The following is a 22,148-nucleotide window of genomic DNA, read 5'->3' on the forward strand; positions in this document are numbered from 1 at the left end:
GAAGGTTTTGTCTTCCCCTGGATCACATCCAGAATGCCTCAGAAAATCTAAAGAGCCAATCCCAAGGAGCTTCATGTGTTTCCATATCAGTGAAAATAAACAAATTCCTCATTTTAAAAAAAAATATGTACAGCCGTGAGACTGAAGCAAAGTCAGCACTCTGCTGGGATAACACAAGGAGCAGAGTGGCTGACCTCATTGGGCCATTTTAAACTTGAAAGCAAAATGCATATGCACAGAGAGAGAGCTTTATTTGTATAGTTGGAATAACTGACAGAGGCATCTGATTAGCAGGCAAAGTTTTTGAGTGTTCAGTTCTATGATAAAACAGTGTGAGTCAGGATTCATTGTTAAACAATCTTCCCTCTTTCAGGTCAGGAAAATCATTACATTAATCCAAAGGGTAAAATGGGATAAAATTTGAAACAGGGGCTATTGTGACGTATTGCATATATTTTGCTTATCAATAGTGTAGAACCATGAGATTTTGAAGCAGGCAGGCCAACCTGATATGTCCCTTCTGCAGGAGCATCCCCAGAAAAATTTTGTTACTTTTTAGATAGCTGTTGCCATGTAATTCATGTAATGCATTGAAACCCATGTTTTTTTGATTTAACTCACATAACAGGAAGGCCTAACTTAATGATCAGAAAAATCTGAGAGGTGCACACTAAAAGGCCACGCCTTCATCGAAGGAACAAGAGATGGATTAAAAAGCGAAAACAAAGAAACATGATATGGGAAAGAAAGCAATGCAAGAAAAGAAAATGAGGACCTTGAGATAGAAAGATGAAGGTAAGTTCACCTGTAATTGTCAATGAAAAGCACTGCAGCTTAGGAAATGAGTTTTAAATATTTACTAATGTATACTATTAAAGCTTGTTAGAAAATGGATTTTTTTCCTTGTAGTAAATGTTGACAAAACAAAGTTAGTTTTAATGAATTTCCTCTGGGGAAAAATTGATCCATCCCCCCCCTTTTTTAATTGAAAAACAAAAAGTTGTAAAGATTCTTTTTTTAATTGAAAAGGCAATTTTTTTCCACAACAACCTCTTTCTAAGTGAAAACACAGTTTTTCCTCTGAATATTTCTACAGATTTTTTTCAGCCAGCCATATATTGTGATTATTTTACCGTGCTAAACTTTAAATCAAGGCACTTCATTCTTCAGCAAACAAAAAGCATGCCTTTATAAAGAAGGCAACAGCCCTTTCCAGAAAACAACTCTGGATTAGCTGCTTTCAACTGCAGTGCAATGAATTGAAATTCAATAATGAATCAAGTACAAAATCATCTTCCCTATTTTAGTTTGTCAGGATAACCTTAAAGGTCCATGAAGGACATCAGTAATGTAATTTCTTTTCAAGTAAGAAAACAATTGCTTCAATCCCAAAACCTCTTTTCATTTGAGAAATATAGTATTGATCAGTCACCTCTGCAGCATTAGCCATCTAAAATGATTATATCCTTTTAAATTTACAAAACAAATGTTAAGTGTAGCTGGATATAATCTGAATTTTGGATGACTGGTAGATTTATTTCTTCTACTACTCCCTATCTGGTTTGCGTTTTCTTCCAAGCTTTTTAATTTTGTTGGCAGAACAAATATCTACTCTTTCTTAAATGAAAGACTGAAGAAAAAGAGAAGTCAAAACTGAGGAAAAACAAGCAACTTTAAATATATCATGCTATTGAACATGAGCCATTTATTTCCTTCACTCGAGTTGACTTTAGTTTTTTTTAAAAAACTGCCATTATGTCTACTACACAGAGGTAAATCTCAAGTGGTTTCAATGATTTCTTATCAGCTCCGTTTCTGCTCTTCATCTGACTGCTATTCAGAGAATCTAAGAGCAGCCAGTAAAGTAATTCAGGATCTAAAGTGATCCTGCATACTTTTGTCCCTCTGTGTATGCTTTTATAAGTATAACTGCGTTATCATTAATGGGCATTATTCATGTTAGTCCCCCATGTACAGTCATAAGGTTACATCTCTAAATTAAGGAGATATAATTTGATTAAGCCTAAAACTTATCTTACATGTACATCCACTCATTTCACTCCAAGTGCAGTTTAAGAGAGCTTACATCATATCATATTCTGTATATATCTTCTGGAAAACATGAAGCTTTAAACAACATATGAAAACTGCATAACATCCTTTAATACAGTCAAGTGATATAACGTTTGGCTTCTAAATTTTCTGCATTTTCCCCTCCCCCACTTTTCAATCAGTCTTTAGTATACAGGACATTCTATTTTTGTTTGCCACATGGAGTAATAGTTCTCTGTTCCTAACTGCGCAGTTGGTTGCTGCGGAAGTGGTTATGAAACTGGATGACCCAGTGCAGAAGTAAGGTCCATGATATGTTTCCTCTGTAGGTCATTGTTAGAAACCTAGACAAGGCCAGTAACAACTGAAAATCCTTACCATCTAAAGTTTTTTTGTTTCCTTTTTTCCTAAAAGGCTGTATATCAGTAGTATGTTGGCAGAAGTCTTGCTCCAACTCCTGGTGCACACCATAAAAAGCTATCCCACATGGTACCCTTATTGATGATTTTGGCAAATAGGTGAGGCCTTAATAGGCATGGAGACTGAACTTCTGTGAAAAATAGATGGCCTTGTGGTCATTTAAATCTTGGCTGAGACTCCAAGTACTACAACAAGTATCCTTCCCCGCATCTGTTCTGTGGAAATCTGAGAATATGGGGACTCTCACGCTGTCACTTAATGTATTATACCTATTGTGGGTATAAGGGGCCTAAGTCTGACCTCACACTGATGTAACTGCTTTACAGTGCAGTTACTCTTGACATGCCCTTGTTTAAGGGGTTGAGAATCATCCCTAAAGGACTCCCACTGAGACAAGATCAATAGTAATACAAGCCCAGAGAAGCGGAAGCCCTCTCATGTCTGATCTGACAAAGGATCCCAGTTTGAGTCTTGGTTGCAATGAACATGCTGCAATGGCTGCAATGAACATGCATACGCACAAGCACGCAGAGGAGTAACTGGCTAAATGTGGCTGTTGACTGGCCTCTGTTTGGCAGTTGTAAGTTAATTGTCAATCTTGTATGTTATCCCAGCACAAAATTCACTTCCAGTATTTTCTGAAGATGACTAGGATACCACCAGCCGCTTATAAACTAGAAAGGAATAAAGATTTGGTTTTTGTGTAACATCTTTAATACCAGACAAAGAACAGACAAATATATGGCCTACTACAGAAGCAGATATATTTCCTAACGCACTCCTAATTTCAAAGATTTCCTTGAGATAGAAACAGATCTTTGACAGATGGATCACAGGCCATGGGAATATATTGTTTGCTGCTGCAATAAAAGAAAGAAGGCTCCTACTGCATTATAGAATGCATAATTAGCACATAGTCTTTGGGCTTGATTCTCCTCTCACATGTGTGCAAATCCGGAGTCACTGAAGTCAATGGAGTAAGCAATGTGAACAACTGAGTGAGAGGAGAACATGACCCTTTCTGTCTAAGACAGTTGTAAGGACTTTGACTCTTATCGGAAAGACCTTGGTACATGTTTGTGTTTTGTTTCGATATAAGTCCTTACCACCAGACTGTCCCCAAAGGTTCTTTATTCACAAAAAATTCCTCTGAAGTAGGATTTTTACAAGGTTCATTTAGTTGCAAATCTTAATTGAGCAGCCAGGGTGTTTGAAAGGTCAGCAACAGCTATAATAAAAACGTTTGATTTCCAATCTGGCTTGCTTGCCTTAACACATAGAGAATCAGCTGGAATATCTCAAAACAAGGTGTGAAGCTGAGTAATGTTTAGTAATGTGTTTTTTTTGTTTGTTTGTTTGTTTGTTTTTTACAAAATTATCAGACTTTGGTTTTCTTAAACTTAGGAAAAGTGCCAAAAAACAGCTTATATGTTTTCAGAGTTCATAACTTTGGCTTAGAAAGAATCCCTTTCTAACAGAACAAGTAAATTTGGGATTCTTTAGACATTTGTAGATAGAATTGTATGTTCTTTGCTTTTAAGTCAAAAGTTTAGAAGAATTCTTGGATAAAATTCCTTTTAATTCTTTTGCTTTAGTTTCTTATATAATGTACTTTATCTGTTCATTCATATTATATCATCTTTGTATTCCTGCAAGACAATTTCTTGATCTTTATTTTTAAGCTTTTTATGCTGGCATTGTATTGAAATGGGCACCAGAAAGATTATGAAACAACATATTTTGTGTAAAAAGATGAATTATCTGTAGGCACAGTTGTGACCCATGTTGCATATCAGAGCAGGGCAATAAGAAATCAAAGACAATTCGCTTACTTGCCTATATGAGCTACCTGTATTATTGGTCACAGCACAATACAGGGGAAACAGCTGTTGTGGGGCCACTCCTCCTGGTGGACAAGAATGGCAGGGCCAGGGGTAAATAGATCCTTCTCTCTGTTCTTCCCCCAAAAGTTCAAGCCTGGGCATGTGGGAGCTGTGGGGATGGAGGGGAGTAGTTTGCACCAGATATAGAGCAGACACAAGATATTTCTCCTTTGGAGCAAGGAGGAGCTAGGAACTTGTGCTACCCCAGAAGCGGTCACTATTTCTCTTACTTATTGCTCGTGGCCATCAATAATAACACTGAATGTTAAAAGCCTTACTTATTTTTAGTGGGACTACTTGTATAATAAGGTACTACTTAGCATAACAAAAGGCAATAGAATCAGGGCTATATATTCCTTGATTGTGGCTGGAGGGCATATCCTTCAGGTAATTCAAAGGAATGAGTTCTTCCATTTTAAATGGTTTTGACAGAATAGTGTGTGAGTGTGTCTGCGTGCGTGCAGGGAGGGTGGGCTACTCAATCAGGGTGACTCCACTGTGAAACAGTACAGACAGGGATGACTTATTTAAGCGCACAGGAATCAAGATATGATCTGAGAAATCTGGCTATAGCTTTATCTGCAGCTGGTGTTGTGCGCACACACCATATTCATTACATAAAAGTGCTTTCCGTTTCTATAGGCAACATTGTCTTCCCTGGGGTCCCTTAGAGGTTTGTGAGTACAATCCACTGACTATACCTAGTGCTAAAGCAACTAAGCTATTTTGCAGTCTTTTTTGGCATGGTTTGAAGCTCTCCATTTCACTGTGAGCAAGGATGGCAGATTCTGGCATTAAGCCAGACAGGACATATATTATTCTGCCTCCCTGAAGAAGCTGGTCCTGTAATCTTGCACAGAGCTGCCCTTGGGCTCTGCCACCTTTTTGTTTTCTTTTTCCAGTTGTCTGCTGTTACCTGCATGTAGGAACAAACCCAGGAGCCTTGGAATTGTTGGAAGTAATGGCCTCATGCAGTAGTTTTGGAGGCGTGAAGAGACATTGCAGAAAGTACTCCAGTGAGGCTTGCTGGATGGGCCCTTGCTCAGAAATCGAACTTTCCACTGATTCATTATTTAGGATGGCATAGACTGACTTTCACATAGGCTTGTAGGTGATATAGAGAAGTTTACTTCTGTTCCTTAACACTCTTTTCAATACTGTTCTGTCTTTCTGCGCTCTTACCTCTTGTCGTTTCCCCGCCTTATATTTCTCCTTTCCATCTAACTTGTGTTTAACCTTTCCCTGCCATGGCTACTAGAACGCTGGTTCTCACTGAGATGAATTAGTTCTTCTGATGCCAGCAGTTGCTTGCAAAAGGTCAAATTCTGCCTCTTACACCTTTGTGAAGTGAGCTGACAGATTTAAAGGAGATGCTACCTTGGTGCAGTTTAGGACTAATTAAAATTAGGAGTGGAAGATGTTTCATTCACAGCTAGAGACAAGACCAGGAAACCATCTTAAAAACAAAAAATATTGCACATAAATCTTAATATATACAATTGGACCAGTTTCCAGTAATCACTGGAAACCAGGCAGATTTGTCTAAAGTGCAACAGTATGATCTAGCAGATAAGGCACTGGACTTGGAGTCAGAACATGTCAGTTCCACTCCTGGGTTTCCCTCTGACATGTCATGTGACCCTGGACAAGTCACTTCACCTCTCTGTACCTTTATTTCCCCTTCCACTGTTTCTCAGTCTTGTTTGTTGAGGGTGCAAACTCTTTGGGCAGGGACTTTCTCTTACTATATTTGTGCAGTGCATAGCATAATGGGGTCCTGATCTGAGATGGGGACTCTGTGTGCCTAAAATAGTTGCATATTTTGTGTTTCTTATTTCTGCATATAAAATGGTTCTTACTCTATTCATATTTCCTTGTAATTGAGTTACGTTTCTTCTTCAAAGCATCCCAGCATAAGAATAAACCATGGTAGTCTTGATTGCATTGGCCTTTTCTAGGCTTTCTTCTGTTTGAAGTGGCGTATTTGTGGACTAAGGCAGGTGTTTACTTTTGGGAAAGAAACAAAGAAGAAACTTTATCCATAAAGTTTCATTGGTTTGAAAGACAAAATATCTGCTACACTCTGAACCTGCTTCAGTACTAATGTAACTGTAGGGAGATCTCTTCTTCCTCAAATCAGTGCTGCTCTTATCAGTACACATCAGAAAGATTTGTAGTGTTTGGGTGACGAAAGGAAAATTAAGCGATTAAAAGCATGTTAGAGGGAAAAGTCTGAAAACCAAGAACTTGTTGATCTTAAAAATCTAATACATTGGACCTCAAGAAAAGACTAATTAGGGAATCAAAACAAATATTCACTTTTTTCAAGATATGTTTGGTAGCCATGAGCCTTCTAGTCCTACAAGCTGTTCCCTGTAGACTCTGCATGGACTGGCCCACATTGAGCAGCTTGTAGGACTTAGGGCTAGGTTTGCATGTGAGGGCAATTCCATGCTATAAAGGGAAGATTTAGGACCTGATCCTTACTTTACTCACAGGAGCAGTCTCATTAATTTAAATAAGAATGCTTTAGTTCTGGTGAAATTAGAGTCAAATTTGAGCTTGTAACAGAAATCTAATTAGGACTATAGCTCTGGAGACGCTATAGTTTCTCTATAATAGGGTGGCCAAACTTACTGACCCTCCAAGTCTCATACAAAATGTTCAGAAGGTTGAGAACTGTGTGCACCTGCTGGCGTTTGGGGCTTCAGCCTTGCAGAGCAGTGGTGTAGCTAAGGTCTTCTGTCCTACAGGGATGGGGGGTCTTGGGGCTTCAACTCCACAGAAGGCACCTGCTGGGGCTTGGGGCTCCTGCTGAAGCACCCAGCCCCAGCAGATGTGCCCCTGTGGGAATGAAGTCCCTAGACCGCCCTCTCCGCTGGGCAGAAGCCCCTAATCCCACCATCCCGCCACAGGGCAGAAGTCACAAACTCCCCTCCCACCTGTCTGGAAGGTGGAGAATGGGTGGGGGGCATGATAGGCTGTATGAGCCACACTTTAACTGTAAAACTGCCACAGTTTGGCCACCTTATAATTATGGCTGTCTTTCTTCTTCAGAAAACTTCATTTTTTAAAGTTTCAGATATAGATATTTATGAATTCCAGTATACTTACTATGGTTCCCTTGTGTTTATATATCCCCTAAGCACACATTAGGCCACCTTATTATAGAACTGAGCTTTTCCATAAGCACTACAACGGTGACATTTATTCAGCCTAGAGGAACCCAAGGGTACTGTATGCAAGTTGTAGTCAGATGTAGGACATGTATTTTTTTCTTTAGTATTGAGCTATGCTAAATAACTATTATCTTACAGTATAATCAGTACAAGGTTAAATTTATGTATGTCAAAGGTGATGTCTTTTTATACGACCAGAGAATAGGTAGTAGTTAAGGAATGTATGCTTTAGTGTTCCAAAAATGATTTCATTTGCACTCTTCATATTTTAGTTTCCAGGATGCTCATGATATGAGTTTGCAATGGAGCAGACATAAGGACATTAATGTAAACCATTTCTGAAGCTAAATTTTTGTTTACTTCAGTCCCTTCGAAGCACCTCTTACCTTGGCCAAATAGTTATGGTTGATTCATTTCTGTCACAAAGGTCTATGCATTCACCCCTTCATTCGTAAAGCTGGTCTCAACTTCAGTGACCCTCCGTTTCCATGATCTTTGCTTTCCTGAAATGGAAAGATCCTGCATAGAGGATCATCCACAGTCTGAATCTTTGATCTCAACTTGTTTTCCAAGATCTAACATTCATGAAAAATACTTCATTCACACAGACACTGAACCTCACATTTAAAGTGAGTGTTTATTCACATAATGGCAGAACCAAGGTGCCAGTTAAGGTGACCAGATGTCCCGATTTTTATAGGGGCGGTCCCGATTTTTGGGTCTTTTTCTTATATAGGCTTCTATTACCCCCCCATCCCGATTTTTCACACTTGCTGTTTGGTCACCCTAGTGCCAGTTAGAGTAAATTTGAAATATGAACATTTATAGCTCCAGCAAAGATTTTGCCATACAGCAAAAGTGCTTGGGGAGGAAAAGAATCTCAGCAACTGGTCTCCACTGACCCTATTTTATAAGACAGTCTCATAGGGCCAATTCCTGTCAGAGAGGAAAGTGCTACCTAAGTCAGTGTAAACTGCACTACTGTCAAACCCTGAAACATGTCTATTTCAAACTGAAGCTACAAAATCTCATTATTATTGACCCATCTCCTCTCATCAATTTACCTAAAAGAAGTACTTCAGTAGAGCAGTAGTAAAAGCCCCCACCATCACCAAGACCTTAAAGAGCACTGAGTTCCAGGCTGAAATAGTGCTGTAGGGAAACTAAACCTAATCAGCTCATAGTAAAACAATCTGATTAGCAAAGAATAAATCATTGGTTATAATAACCTTCAAAACAGACCTTGTCTTCTGGGATTCTCCTTCCAGTGTTGTAGTTTTCCATGCAGCTGAATGGAATCCATCCCTTTATTCGAAGTGCCTGTATAATGTTGTCCTCCCTCTTCTGGAGTATGAAGTGTGATCTCCTAAAATAGTTGCCCCAACAATTCTCTCCCAACAATTCTCTCCCAATCTGTCCCTTCTTTTGATACTCTCTCTGTCTCGGGCAATTTTTCTCCTCCTTTCTGTCTCTAAACTTTTTCAGTATGTGATCTATTTCCATGGCCTTAAAAATCCTCCCCACCCCTCTCCCTAAGATCCCTTCAATCTGGCATTGTTCTTTCTTGTTCCTCTGAAACCAAAGATGCTAATGACTTTTTACCAGACAAATCTAAAGGTGTCTCTTCTTTCCTTGTTCACTTAGAAATTTCTGCTGCCTTGAATGCAGTTATGGTTTGGCAAGGACCTGGGGAGGACATAATATTTGTCTTGAGTACTGCAACCTCTTGTTCATGGACAACATCTACTCTTTGCTTTACAGTTCATTGAAAATGTCACTACCAAGATAATTACCCTCCTCCCCAGCTCAGATAACAGCTCTTTTCTTCAATTTCTATATTGGCATTCTCTTTTTTTTTTTTTTTTTTTTTTCTGCACCTATTAACCTAGCTGACAGGTTCATAGCATACCATACTAGTCTGAGCACTGTTTCTCCAGCAGCTGTGAAGTGCAAACAAGGTTCAGTTGCAAAGCAGTGTGATTTTTTTTTTTCTTTTTAGTGCTGGCTATCCATTTAAAATATGGACCTTAATTCCAATAAATATTTGTATTAAAGATAATTATTTTGAAAATTGAAGTTAAGCAATTTCCAACACTATTAGAATAGTCAGTTTTTTCTCAGTGTTTCAGAAAAGTTACCCCAACCGCTACCCAGGTGATAACCTGCTCTTGCTTATATTTGCAGCAAATTTGAAATCTTTTCTGTCATGAAAAATGACACATTTGACCAATTAACTTGCTATATGTACTAGCATCCCTAAGCAAAGTTGGAGCATTTAAAAATTATCTGAATTTTGATATGGCTAATTCCCCTTATGCAAAGCTGGCAATGACTATAGCTTTTTATAAAACAGATAAAAACCTCTTAAACTACTTCTAATCCTGTCACTCATTTATGGACTAGGACATTTATATACTCTTGGCATGTATACCACCAAAATGAAGTAATTTTGAACTTAAGTGATGGAATATAACCTGTGAATCCAGGGTTATGCAATCATAATGATGTTTCCTATTAACACTTAAATATGCGAACACTGGAAACATTGCCCTGATAGGTAGATAGTCAGTCATATCGGAAGGTACTTGGCAGCATGCTATCTTACAATCCATCATGCCTATTCTGTGGTCACTGGAAATCTTTACAAATATCTTAATATGACTACAGCAAGTGCTCTTAAAAAGTTTCTACCAGTTATTTATTATCACAGATGAATACACAGGACTCAATACTGTACCTACTCAGGTTCCTTTGTGAACTCCTGTGGCTTAAAAAGAAGCCAAAAGCAGATAGATCTCAATCCCCCAACATGCAGGAGTTCCTAGCTGGCATCAAGTCAGAAGAACAATTTCCTACACCAGTAACTTGTGGCTCCTGAAATAAGGGTCATGATAGGAATAGGAGGAGGCATGGCTGAAATGCTGCTGAGTTCTGGCATTTCCTGAATTGCATCGTGGGTTGGTAATTGAAACCATTGCACCAGCAATTCCTATTCACAGTCCACTGCATCTGTGGAGGATCACACTGGTTAGCCTTGCTCAAGCAAGTCTAAAAGTAACAGTTCTGTGATCACCTCTGTACTGCTGAAAGCAGTTTTTTTTACATGGGTGCATGGGCTATTTTTTAGGTGAGTAAAGGGACCATACTGATTAAGATGCTAGATGTCTCAAGTGTAGGCAATGCCTGAGCTGAGATTTATAGACCTTTTAGGAAGAGTGCATCTGAAGGGAATGGAAAGCGAGAAAGGGTCATTGCAGGGTTGTGGAGCAAGGGGTTTTGACATCAGGGCTGAATGTAAGGAGGGATTGATATGAGTAGAAGAACATGAAGGGGCAATTAGTTGTGGGGTTTGGGCAGAGGAAAGGGGAAAATAGAGGACCTAGAAGTAGCTAGAATAGAGAGGGAGTCAGGAATCAGATTTTGCAGAGGCCTTGAACTAATTATTAATGATATTTTTGTATAGCACTTTAAAGATGTAAAGCATTATATAATTGCTATGATTTATCAATGAATATAGCTCCTTTTAGAAATTGCTAATGAGTGCATTTTTAAATGCAGAATGTTGGCAAAATTTGCTTAGTCAATCAAACCACCTTTGAATCTACATAACTTTTGCCCAGGGCAGCCAAGGGTGAGGCCAAGTGGGGCAATTTGCCCCGGGCCCCACACGGGTCCGCATGAGACTATAGTATTCTATAGTATTGCAACTCTTTTTTTATTGAAGGGGCCCCCGATATTGCTTTGCCCCAGGCCCCTGAATCCTCTGGGTGGCCCTGCTTTAGCACATGATTTTCATCATGTATTTAACAGTTTACTGCATATAAGACTCCTAATTTCTTTGCAAATAGGACCCTGAGGAATGCAAGACAAAGAACAAGATTCTTTAATGTTTTACTGAGTTGCTATGGGACTTTACTGTATCTTCTTCAACAGTTAGCTGGACAGTTAGCCCTAGCGATCATTCACCATTTGGTCTGTTCCTGCGCAACCGCAAAGGCTTGATGGCTGAGCATCCAACATCAGAACAGACTCGATGAACCCATGTAATAGGGCGCCTGTCCAATTTAGCATGTTGCATAACTTTAAGCATCAATGGGCCTACTCACTAGCTTAGAGTTAGAAAGGTGCTTAAGTACTTTAATTAATCAGGGCCCAAGTTTGTACTGTATTTTTTCTTTTTCCTTTCTGTGTATTTCATAAATATTCAATCAGTTCTGTAATACTGCAAAAAAGTAAACAGTTTGAAGAGAGGTACCTGTCACAGTGTCACAACTTTATAATAACTCTGACAGTGCTTCTATATCATGATGCCAACTTTTCTCAACCTAGCGCTAAAAATTTCCCAATCTGTTTAAAAAAAAAAAAAAAAAAAAAAAAAATCATCTCAGATAAGGTTTCTACAGTGCTTCTATATCCTGGGAAATTTCCCCAAACCTGGGAATTTGAGTAAAATGTTTCAACTTGGGAAATCGGGAATTTTCATTCAAAACATTTTATGCAGATTTGGGGAAATTTCCCAGGATATAGAAGCACTGACTCTCTGAATGGTGAGCTTTCATTTTTTGCAGACAGTTTTAACAAATAATGATGGAGGGGGAGGAGGATTCTGTGACCAATGGCTTTCAGTTCCATGAGGAAACCACCTTGTATTGTAGAATCATTGGCCCAGATTTCCTCCAGTGCTCTGTCCTCCTTTTCTTGGTGCTATAAAACCTCCCTAAATGGGTAGGAGGGACTCCAAGGCAATGAAGAGCTGGTGTAGGCCTCTCTCCAGACTTGCATTTCCTCCCTCCAGTCACGCCAAATAGAGCTACAGATCTGGGCCATTAAGAGTTTATTTGAGGTTGGTGTGTGATATTTGTCATTGATAGTTCCATAACTTTTGACTAGTGTATAAATCTTGATTGGCAAATTGATAAAGATGTATTATAGTACAGCCATGTTCATTACTGGTTCCACCTCTGGTGGCCCCTCTGACAGCTTGTGCATTTCCTCTAGTAGGATTGCAACTGGGTGGCTTCCAGCCACTAATGATAGTATGGCCAGGATAGGATAGAGTTGCACTGTAAACACATACATATGAGTGTTTAAATTCTACAGCCACGTAACTGCACTCACTGTAAGTGCTTCAGGGCAGAGGTTATCTTTCTGTTGTGTTAGAACAGTGCCTTGAAAAATGAGACTGGAGCATCGCGGTGTTACCACAGTACAAAAAATAAATAGTACCATAATAATAGCTCAGTTGACATGAGAAGATGCATCGAGTTCATTGTTGTATACATAATATAGTCTTGTAGGAATGATTGATTTTTATGAATTACTCATCAAGGAAAACCTTTGTCAAATGAATATATCTAATGTAGAGTGGCAGAATATTCATTTCAAAAGTTCATTTTTTCACTTGATTAGAAATGTATGGTTAGTACAGCTGACTGATACATTATTTTATGTGTGAATGTCCTGTAAAAGCATAAAAATCAGCATTTTCCACAGCCACTTGAATGATGATAAGAATTGCATTGTGCATTTTATTTCCCAGTTGAACTTTACACTTTAAATGGAATTAGGCTTAGTCTTGAAACCATTGAACTCAATGGGAGATTTGCCACTGACTCCAGTGACAGCAGGGCTGGACCTATCATGTTATTGAGTATTTACCAATTAACAGTGTCTTTTATAATCAGACTGTGTATTCAAGATAAATGAAGTTTAACCAGATAATGGGCAATACATGGTTTAGATCAGAAGATATATAAAGACTCTGAGTGAAATCCTGGCCCTACTGACATCAATAGCAAATGTCTTATTGACTACAATGGGATCAGGATTTCACCCTATGTGATGCTATGGTATAAAGCCTGTATCATCAGGTGGATGGGGCGACTTGATTATTCACTATTATTTTGAGTAATTGGTAAGCAAAAATGTCTGAGCCGCCCTTTTTAATGGACAAGGTAATTTTTCCCCTTCACTAATGACACAAATGCTTAAAGACAAAGTAGGTGAGGTAATATTGTTGTTTAGACCAACTTCTGTTGGTGACAGAGACAAGCTTTTGATCTACACAGAGCTTAAGACTTTAACTTCAACACAAAAGACATTGCCTTTGGACTGAGACACCAAGCGTGGAAACCTTTGCCTCAGAGGATAGTTTTTGAGGAAGCTGTGAAAGATTCAAAAGAGGGGCTTAGAGTGGAAGTTAGAATGTAACCTGAACTGCAGCTTTCTCTCCAATAAAAGCTATAAAAACTGTCTGGAAGTACATGGACAGTCCCTCTTGCCTATTGAAATCACTGAAATTCTGCAGGTGCCCATCTGTTTGTATTCAAACTCAGGATCAGAACTTGTATTGAGAAATAGCAACAACCTTTTAAAAAAAGTGGCAACTTTCAAGGCTCACAGAAAAGATGTGAAAAGTAAGCAACTTAAACCAGCCTTTGTCTTAACTGTAATACGTTTGTCTTGTGCTGATGCCGCATAAAAGATTAGTAAATCTTATTTCTCAGACTTCGCTGCAAACATGGCCCATTGTACTAACAAAAAGTGGATGGATAAACTTGCTTTGTACACGTTTACCTCATCACTCAGAAGAAAAACAGATTACTCCTACAACTATCAAGCCTTTATTCTCAGCTGCAGCAAATTAAAATATATTCTGTGCTGCTGATCTGCTTGAGTTCTCTTAGTGGTTTTTGTAAAATGAATCTCTGCCACTTGACAAAAGTACAGTCTGCATAATGCATTTGGAAACTATTATGAAGTGAAACTTGTTTCCTACATGAAATAATGAGAATCTTCCCTAAGTGAGTTCAGACTGGAGCTGTGTTAAGACTGGCAGCTACAGATTTGTATGGATCTTTTTTCCCCGTTTTGGATCTAAGGTGCTTTCACCCCATTGAGATTCAGTGGGAGCTGTGAAATCTGGAAAACTCATCTGAAACACCTAAATTATGCCTGGTTTCCACCAAACCTATAAAATGGGGAGCTCCCCCACTTCCTTCAGGATCATTTCTCTCACAGGCTCAAGTTTCTGATTTATCTTTTGACTACCCCCCTCGCCCCTAGACAGTGGTTGGCTAACCAAATTGAGCCCTGTGATTCCATGTCTAGCCAACAATCTCAGCCTTATTAAACACAGAGAAAATGTATCCACTTCTCAGTTACAATAAAGGGGTAGAAATGTCTCCCCATTTGGCAGAGTCAATATAAGGAAGGTACACAAGCTCTGCTTCCAGCCCCAGCATAAAAGACCTGTCTGACATAAGTACTAGGTAGATGGAGAGGACAGGGCTATTCTCTACTTACTAGGCCCCATAGGGAATCATGGGAAGCAGAGCATTTATTAGAGTAGCCTTGAGACTGCTCTGAATTACAGCTGGGGCCGACCTTTTGTTTCCTGTGTTGTATTGAAAACTGTAAAAGCTACAAGCCATCCCTTTAAAACCTAACGAGTTTACTAAGGAAGCACACAATCCAGAGTCAGTGTGCAGAAAGCCAGCGTAAAGTCGGGGATGGGGGGGGTGAATTTTGACTCTCTGTTTTAGGGAGCAGCCTGCTTTCTGTCTCTATTTTGTGGTTCGTGTGTGTTATTCTGAATACTAAGAAATAAAAGTAGTATTATGGTGCAATCTTCAGTGGGAGTCTTCTATGTTTCCATTAAAATTCTCTGTGTGTATGCTCTGACCAGAACCCTTCCCTCATGCCATTCTTGCCCCAAGTGCAGGAATATGATTGGTCACATTTTTGCATATCACAGTGTTCACACATCATTATGATTGGTTCAGCTTATGCGCAAAGCTCTCTGATTGTGAGATCAGAGAATTTGCTTGAACAGAGTCAGAATGGTGATGGCAAACTATCACATCAAGAATGAGAGACAGATTTTTAAAAAACAAATATAAATTCAGTGGTCAGTGGTACACATTTCCAAAGAAAAAGCAATATCAGACTCCCATTTTTGTACAGGTGGGGATGAGAGTTAAGGTAGTTTTGACTATTTAACTGTGACGTTCTATACTTTCAAATATAGGTACCAGTTTCTTTATCCCAACTTCTTCTTCACCTATAATAAGGCACTCACTTCCCATCCCCCTCCTGCTGCTTTCACCTCTTTCGTCTTATTCCCGTATTGCTGTTTTTAATTTTTTGAGAGAGAAACTAATTTGATTTTCAGCACTTCCTGGTCCAGCGTTTCAGCTGCCTAGAGCTCACAATGTATCACAAAGTCTGATATATTAAGAGATTATATAGGAAAAACATTGAAATGAACATGATTACATGAAATATTTCATATAAAATAGGACCCCGTTTTCTCCAAAAACTTCCCCATTTGTAAAACCAAGCTCAACTTCTTTCTGAGATTTCAAAATACTCAGCTAAATGTTTTTACCTCCTTCACTTCACCCTCTTCTGCCCTGCTACATGTCCTCCCCATTTCCAGCGGGGCCTGGAAATGCACCAAAAATGTCGCTAGATTTGTTTTTTCTTGGGAGATTTCTAGCCCAGTTTGGCAGACTCAAGAAGTTTGAATAACAATCTGTACTTCTCAATGTTTATCTGAACCAAACGCTAATTCTGAGCCTTTTAAATATTCTCATTATTAGGAAAAAAGCTCCTAAAACAAAACCTTATAAGCGTCTGAAATCTGAGATCACAGTTAATGAAACCATAATGTAAATTGGCTCCATTTCAAATGATTTTAATAAACTCACATGACTGAGTTCGGTGAACAAGTTAGACTCTTTTGTTTGTAAATAACAAGCCTGTTTTCCCTGTTTCAATGCATTTGCAGTTCCTAATCCCTCTGGCCATGTATGGAAAATATTTATGAATGTTGGATGTAGATTTCTGTGCAACATTGTTCTGAAGAATTGTATGAATCTGTAAGCTATATAACAACATTTGGTTATAAAGGTTGTTCATTCTTAGAATCCCTTTTTGGGTGTCCTTTTCTATGGTGCAGGTAACACCTCTTTTGTCTTCTCAATAAACTATCACTGATGCAGGATATGTTTTAATCTTCCTGTAAGATTTTTTTCTCAAAGGCTCTATGTATTTCTTTCATTCATTCATATATAATATTTCTCCCCTTAAGCTATAGCTCTCACACTCTGTGTGTGTGTGTGTACATAAAACAATAAATAAATTATGGAGATTAATAAAATAAAACAGACAGGTGGGCCTCAGTATTTTACATTTCTTTTGTTCACAGGAATCGGTGTGTTTTATAGTTCTTTGGATTTGGAGAAAGTTACAAATCTTAAATGATTTCTCCCCTTAAGCTATACCACATGGTCAGATTTTAAGCAGAACCCCCTACTGATTTCAAGAAGTTGTGCTTTAAAACTAACAGCACACTATGGCCCCTTGTTTTGAAAATTCTGGAGGTGAAAATTAAATATAGTCATGCACTTAGAACAGGCATACTTTGCTGAAAAACATCCCATGAAATTTCTAGAATCAGATGAAACTAGGTTATTTACAATCAAACTTGAGGCCTGCTATACTTCCAGTAAAGTCAAAAGTAGTTTTGTCATATAATTCATTGGGAAAGTGGGGTCAGGCTGTCCCGGAAGTGTTCCAATTTTTCATCCTCCATCAGAAGCTAAGAGGTTACTTTTCAACTGTCCTCATTCTGCTACATGTAACTGAGATTGAGCACCTTCCTCTGTTTGTAGCAAAATGTTCTCAGAGGGCACAAAACTGCAGAAAGCTACTGCAACAATGGGAAAGGCAAGTTACAATGTGCAGTACATTCATTCCAGGAGGAAAAGTGGTTTTAATAATGTGTATGGATATAGCAGATGCTTCTCTATGTCTAACGCCCATGCTGGGGTAGGGGGCAGAGATAGATACATTATACTTCCTTTGAAAACTAGCTACTTCCCTCCTCTTTCACTTTACCTTATAACTGTGTTAATCTGGTTAGCTAGCTAGATCCTGTTCACAGATGCTCAAGTTATTTAAGAAGTCATTTGTGATCTAAAAATAGAAGCCACTAACAAGGAAATGATGGCTGTTCTCACAATAGCTTTGGTAAAAATTTCTTGAGACAGCTGTCAAGTTCTAGTTTCCCTGTCCTTTTTTTTTCAATCATCTTCCTCACAGATACAATATTAATTCCACCAGCTTCTGGAGCAGACAAGTCCTGCTATTGAGGAAAGGTCTCAGCACAATGAAATTGATTCCTAGTCTGCCTGAAGGGTTGATCTCATTGAGGTGACAACAGCCTTTTCAGCAGGACATGTCTAGTTTAGGCTTTTGAGATCTGGGTTGCAATAGTGGAGTCCTATCTTTAGCCCTGACAACAGCCTTTTCAGCTGTGTCACTGGGAGGCGGCTGGGGAAAGGTCCTGCACTCTCCTGTCTGGCAGGAAGTGGAGCGCCATGACTGGAAGCTGGCAGAGTGGAGCGGGCTGGGGCCGGGCTGCTCCGCTTCCGCCGGTGCTGGTGAGTGGGTGGGGGGCTCCTTTCCCCTGAGCCCCCTCCCCCAAGCAAAATGGCTGGGGTCGGGGAGAGGAAAGCAGAGCAGGCTGTTCCCGGCCCTGCACTAATCCCCCGGGCCACTCTGGGACTGCGGGGCCCCCAAAAGTGCCCTCCCACAGTTCCTGCCCCCTCAGACCATGGGGGGAGCCCCTGACCGCCCCTGAGACCCTCTGCTCCTTATCGAACCCCTCGGCCCCGGTCTGGCTGAACACTCTTAACACGCTGCTCAGAGCAGCATGTCAGAGCTTTACCGTGTTGTATGCGAACCCGCATTCTATCAGGTCACGTTATATCAGGATAGAGGTGTATGAATATAAGAACAGCCATAGATGGTAAAAACAATGGTCCATCTAGCCCAGTCTCCTGTCTTCCAACAGTGACCAATGGCAGGTGCTTCAGAGGGAATGAACAGAACAGGAAGTCACTGAATGATCCCCTGTCATCCACTCCCAGCTTCTGGCAGTCAGAGGCTAAGGATACCCAGGGTTGCATCCCTGACCATCTTGACTAATAGCCATTGATATACCTGCCACCAACGAACTTATCTAATTCTTTTCTGAACCCCGTTACAACATTCCCTAGCAATAAGTTCCACAAATTGACTGTACATTATGTGAACTTCCTTTTATTTGTTTTAAACCTGCTGCATATTAATTTCATTAGGTGACCCCATGCTCTTCTGATATGCAAAGGAGTGAATAACACTTTTTTATTAACTTTCTCCACACTATTCATGACTTTATAGATCTCTACAGAATCCCCTCTCAGTCATCCCTTTTCCAGTATGAAAAGTCTCAGTCTTTTTAATCTCGCCTCATAAGGAAGCTGTTCCATACCCCTAATAATTTTTGTTGCCCTTCTCTGTACCATTTACAATTCTAATATATCCTTTTTTGAAATGGGGTGACCAGAACTGAATGCAGTATTCAAGGTGTGGGTGTATCATGGATTTATATAGTGGTATTATATTTTCTGTCTTATTATCTATCCCTTGTCTAATGGTACCTAACATTCTGTTAGCTTTTCTGACTGCTGCTGCATATTGAACAGCTGTTTTCAGAGAACTAACAACAATGACTCCAAGATCTCTCTCTGCAGTGGTAACAGCTAATTAGATCCTATCATTTTGTATGTATAGTTAGGATTATTGTTTCTAATGTGTCTTGCTTTGGGCAACAAAATGGCAGATGAAATTCAGTGTTGATAAATGCAGTTACCCAGTTTTGTGAGATCCCTTTGCAACTCTTTGCAGTCAGCTTTGGATTTAACTATTTTGAGAAATTTTGTATCATCTGAAAATTTTGCTGCCTTACTGTTTTACCCCTTTTTTTCCAGATCATTTATGAATATGATAAACCATACTGCACCCAGTACAGATTCCTGCGGGACACCACTATTTACCTTTCTGCATTCTGAAAACTGACCATTTATTCCTAGTCTTTGTTTCCTATCTTTCAACCAGTTACAGGTCCATGAGAGGACCTTCCCTCTTATCCCATGACTGCTTACTTTATTAAGAGCCTTTGGTGAGAGACCTTGCAAAGGCTTTCTGAAAGTCCAGGTACACTATATCCCCTGGATCCCCTTGTCCACATATTTGTTGACCACCACTCAAAGAATTCTAATAGATTGGTAAGGCATGATTTCCCTTTACAAAAGTCATGTTGACACTTTCCCCCACAAATTGTGTTAATTACCCACCCCATGAAATCTCTCCTTAGGATATCACCAGTGGCCTAATCATACAGCAATCACACCTGAGACGCCAAGGTGTGATGCTGTATGATTGAAATATGACAATGTATTTTATTAATATTACCACTGTTAGGCAATTGTAACAAACTTGTACAAAATATATCATGCAAGGTATCAACAGAAAAGTTAACTATTTGCTAAAAATAGTTATCTTGTTTCAATCCATGTATCATCACTATATCTGAAGTTATGAATATTGACTATGTAATCTATGTCTTACGTGTATTGTTCCTGGGGTAACTTCCACAAGATTATTTATATCTGTTCTGGCCACATACTGTGAATGACTATTCAAGTTTGATGGCCCATTAAGGAACAGTCACTCTAATCATGGGCCAAAGAAGAAGCCCATCCCACCTGGTGAGCCTTCCTGTGGATGCCCCAGCCAAAATATGGGTAATAGCTGCCCCTGTGAGTCAGCAAGCCGTGTAAGGGCATGTGACTTGCTCATGTGATCCTGGACTCCATCTTGTTTTCCACAAACTGTGCTGTGAGCTCTGTTTTGGGTCACTACAATTCCAAGCACATGGTGGAGTATATAAAAGAACCTTGAAACATCTCCATGTTGCCTCTTTCCTGCTTGGATTCTCTGGACTGTGGATTATCAACAAAGGGAGCATATTTGAACTATGGACTGAGGACCACTGGAGTCCATTCCAATCTTTTGGAAGTTACCAGAGACTTTACAAGCCAGCAGTCTATAACATCACTGCTACAATCCTGCTATCAGAACATTGCCATTATTGTATGTACATGATCTATTAACCATTTTAACTTTCTTCTTCTTTTCTCTTTTATTTAAACCTTTAGATTTTTAGGTAGTAAAGCAGTGTGATTATTGGATAAAATGTGAGTTATACAATGACCTGACTATGTGGCCAATCTCTTGAGATCAGAAGATCTCTTTATTTGATTAAATTGGTTTTCAGTAACCACTCACCATAAAGTCTAGTGTCTGGGTGGTGAAATAAGTGCTAGAATGTGTAAGGAGACTGCATTTTTAACTTCTTGTTAACAAGTATGGTGACACAGAAGTCTAGTTTTGTCACTGGCTTGATATATCTTATGATTGAATAACTACCAGTGTGGGGTGAGTCTGCCACATTTCTCAGATGTTTGTCCTGAATCTGGCATCATCAGCTGCAACACACTAAGGCGCAGTGACACAAGGTAATAACCCTGGCTTTGCACCAACCATTGGCAGCAAAGGCTCTCTGAGAATGTAAAATCTGGTATATGGTTAGATGATTTTCTGAGTGATTTAGGCTCTTGAGATGGTATTTGTTACTACCTTTTGTTAAAAATGTAAGACCACATCTTAGCTTTTTAATATATTAAAGTGGAAATTGACATTGATATATGGTATCAGACATTAAAATGGATAGTAGTACTGTAAAATGTAGTAAGGTGCGGAGTATATTCTTGCCAACACTCAAACTCATTTTTGAAATTCTAACTTGTTTAACTTTTAAAAGAAGGAGCTAAAGATAATTCTACAATAAGTATTTCACAGCCCCAAATCCTGCCATTCTTGTGCTGAAAAGTAACTATCAAGTCTTTGCAAGAGTGAAATCTAATATTGACCTAAAGATGAAACATTCGGTTTGGTTTTAAAAAATATGCAATTAACACAGACTGCAAAAGTCAGAGCTATTGCACAGCATAACAACTATCTCTTCTGTAGGGATCCACAGAGAAATATTCAGTACAGTACTTTTCCTTGATTGCCTGAGAGATTTTTGAGGGTGTTGAATAAATTAAAGAACAGAACTTTATTGACTATGGTGCTCAAGAACAGCATCTTAAAAGGGCAAATCTATAAAACTTAGCTTTGTTTGAAAATAACATTGGGTTCCTACTGACTTAAGTATATTGTACCTTTACAGTAACATTTTTTTGTACTGTTCTATTGATTATAACTCTTTGCAAAGAAATCTAAAAAAGATTTCAAGACAGGCTTTCTTGCTTAGTGGCTTTATACATCCCAGGGTATTTTTCTGAGGATCAGAATTGTATACTCTCGAGTTCAATTAGATAAATGTTCTGTTCTTAACATTTAAGTCTGAACACTGTGCGAAAACAAATATTAGTTACTGTGTGTATAGGCATAGAGCCTTACAGATAAAACCTTAAATATTTGAGGCTAAAATCTGACACAGAAAATTGTAAGGGTGAAGTCAGATAAACCAGTTAATCCAAAATCTGTTTTGTCTTTCAAGGACCCAGTCCAGTAATGCACTTAAGCATATGCTTACTTTTAAGCATGTTGACAGTCCCATTGATTTTTCAGCTTGCTGCACCCAAGCCTAATTTATCCTTTTGAATCCTTCTCCCACTCTCATCTTCATACCTTCTCCCATTCTATCCATTATGCC

General features: G+C 39.1%; 1 long non-coding RNA gene across 1 annotated transcript in view; it reads left to right on the forward strand.

Moving 5' to 3' along the window:
* The first annotated feature begins 272 nt into the window (after positions 1-272).
* Positions 273-22,148, forward strand: part of LOC116831344 (uncharacterized) — a 78,348-nt gene continuing 56,472 nt past the window's right edge. Inside the window, exons 1-2 of the long non-coding RNA XR_004375186.2 lie at positions 273-332; positions 629-795. This is a non-coding gene — a long non-coding RNA (uncharacterized LOC116831344). The remainder of the gene's footprint in view (positions 333-628; positions 796-22,148) is intronic.

Source organism: Chelonoidis abingdonii, chromosome 10 (genome assembly GCF_003597395.2).
Source record: "Chelonoidis abingdonii isolate Lonesome George chromosome 10, CheloAbing_2.0, whole genome shotgun sequence".
NCBI classification, from domain to species: domain Eukaryota; kingdom Metazoa; phylum Chordata; order Testudines; family Testudinidae; genus Chelonoidis; species Chelonoidis abingdonii.